This window comes from Papaver somniferum, unplaced genomic scaffold, assembly GCF_003573695.1.
Source record: "Papaver somniferum cultivar HN1 unplaced genomic scaffold, ASM357369v1 unplaced-scaffold_99, whole genome shotgun sequence".
Lineage (NCBI taxonomy): Eukaryota > Viridiplantae > Streptophyta > Magnoliopsida > Ranunculales > Papaveraceae > Papaver > Papaver somniferum.
In genome coordinates, this window is record NW_020653081.1 from 5,331,479 (window position 1) to 5,333,887 (window position 2,409).

Here is a 2,409-nt window from a genome sequence, read left to right on the forward strand (position 1 = left end):
TTTTATTTTCTTATTATTATTTTTGTTCTTTTTTATGTTTTTGGGTAGTTATCTTGTGTCTACAGGTTCTGGATCATAAAGAAAATTGAGCCAAAGAGTTTGGTGATTTCATAAAGACTTGGAGCTAAAGATTAAAGCAAAAAGAACAGAAAAGAAGACAATTTTATTTTAGGGTTTGTTTATTTTCTTTAAAAAAAAAACTGTATTAGGGTTTATTATTTTTGTAATTTTTCTTTTCTTTTTGGACTTTTGGACTTTTGGACATTATTTTTTTTTATTACCCTACGGAAGGGTACTTTAAATATAAACTGTTTGCAGAGAAGGAGGACAATTACGATATTGTCTCTGCACCTTGGGTTCGTACACTTGACATCGGAGTCAGTGGCATAAGTAGACTACAACCGATTCATCCCCCGTCTGGAACGGGAGGTAAGATTCTAAACACTCGCGAATCCCCTGTCAGCGAGTTACTGGACTCCTTCGTATGCATATATGTTGAGGACTGAATACGGACATTTATTTTTCTAGTAAAGGGCAAGGCCTGGCCATACAAGATAAGGGTTCGGATTTCATCACCGTTCTCTTCTTGCCCGCTTTAGGGACACGTAACCTACGCGAACCTAAGCCTAAAATTTTGACTAGAACGAGACCGACAAGGTAACGAGCTTAACAGGAAAGTCATTCGAAAAATATTGGTTACTCTTTTAAGCATACTTCGAAGTTCTTGACAGTGTCTGTAAGTTGAATGCGTGACTGCGCCGCCTTGTAATAACGGTGAGGCCTTGGGTATCAAATCTCCACCGAGATTCCCTCGCTTCTATTCAACTTACTTTAACTCGGATTGATTCCAGAGGGGTTTGCTTAAATTGTAACGAATTCCCTTTCGAAGGATTAAAAGTTGGTCTAGAAACAATCTAAGTGGAGCCATCATGCTTTTTGTTTGCTAGAAATCAATAGGTTTGATTTGGTTGAGTCGGCCTTGATCTGTGTTTGCTTACCCTTCCAATTTAGAAAATTCTATTGTATGCCTGAACGTAAAAGAGACGCACTAGGTAGATTTGTTAAAAAGAAACCTAGTAGTTCGAAGCCTCTCGATTACCTTAATCTAGAAAGTCCGACTTTTGAAGAGTCTTTTTTGAACGTCGACTGAGGAGAGAATCCTTGCTCCGATAGCGCCAGAAATGGCAACTTTGAAAGCTTTGTTGAATCCAACTAGGACTACTCGTCCTTCGTGTATTAAGTTAGCTGAAACGGAGGCACCCTATGAACTGAAACCTGGGACCTTACAGATGCTCCCAATCTTTTTAGGGAAAGAAAATGAAAACCCTTATTACCATGTTAGGGATTTTGAGGAAATTTGTAGTACTCTAAGAATTAGAGGCTTAGATGATGATGCTTTGAAACTTAGGTTATTCCCATTTTCCCTGAAAGATAAGGCCAAGTCGTGGCTATATAGTTTGGACTCCGAGTCAATTGAGACATATGAACAACTTACATCTGCCTTTTTCAATAAGTTTTTCCCTAGGCACAAAACATCGTCTATTAGGACGCAAATATGCACATTTTCACAACAAGAGGGAGAATCTTTATATAGGTATTTGGAAAGGTTCAATGATTTATTATCCCAGTGTCCTCATCATGGTTTAGAAAAGGTTAGGCTAGTTCAGATCCTTTATGAGGGTTTAGATTATTCCACAACGACCATGGTTGAGTCTCTATGCACTGGTGGATTTGAAAACCAAACTGTTGATGCGGCGATGGAATTTTTTAATGAAATCGCCGAAAAAACCCAGCAATGGGAAAATAGTAGGGCACCCCAGAAAACAATTCTTTTAAGTAGAGGAAACGTTAATAGGGTAGAAGGAGGCTATGAATCAGATGCCAAAATTGCTGCTATAGCAAAAAGGTTAGAAGCCTTAGAAGTGGGCCAGACTAGTGGTAGAGTGGAGCCTTTTTGGGAAGGCCAGAATATTGAAGAGCAAGCCAATGCTCTTTATAATAACACTAGATTTGATAACCGTCAAAAGATTGACCCATATTCAGAAACCTATAATCCTGGTTGGAGAAACCATCCGAACCTTTCGTGGTCTAAGGGCCAAAGTCAAGGTCAGTTTAGTAATTCTAATGCTCCCCCAGGTTTTGGCTATACTAAGAATCCTTCAGGACTAGCTCAGTTTCAGAATCAGTCAGATAAGAAAATCCTAAGTTTAGAGGAATCTCTCGCCTTGTTAACTCAGCAAACTGCAAAATTTCAGTTATCCGTAGAACAGAGTCTACAAGCTAGTAACAGGATAGGACAAGAAAATAGTCAGGCTATTTCCGAGTTAAAAACCCAGGTTGGTCTGATAAGTGATTCTTTGAGAGAAAAAGGTAAGTTTCCTAGTCAAACACAACCCAACCCTAGAGGAG

General features: G+C 38.9%; 1 pseudogene; it reads right to left on the reverse strand.

Moving 5' to 3' along the window:
* Nucleotides 1-1,545: 1,545 nt before the first annotated feature.
* LOC113346524 lies at nucleotides 1,546-1,645 on the reverse strand (annotated as a pseudogene).
* Nucleotides 1,646-2,409: the final 764 nt, after the last annotated feature.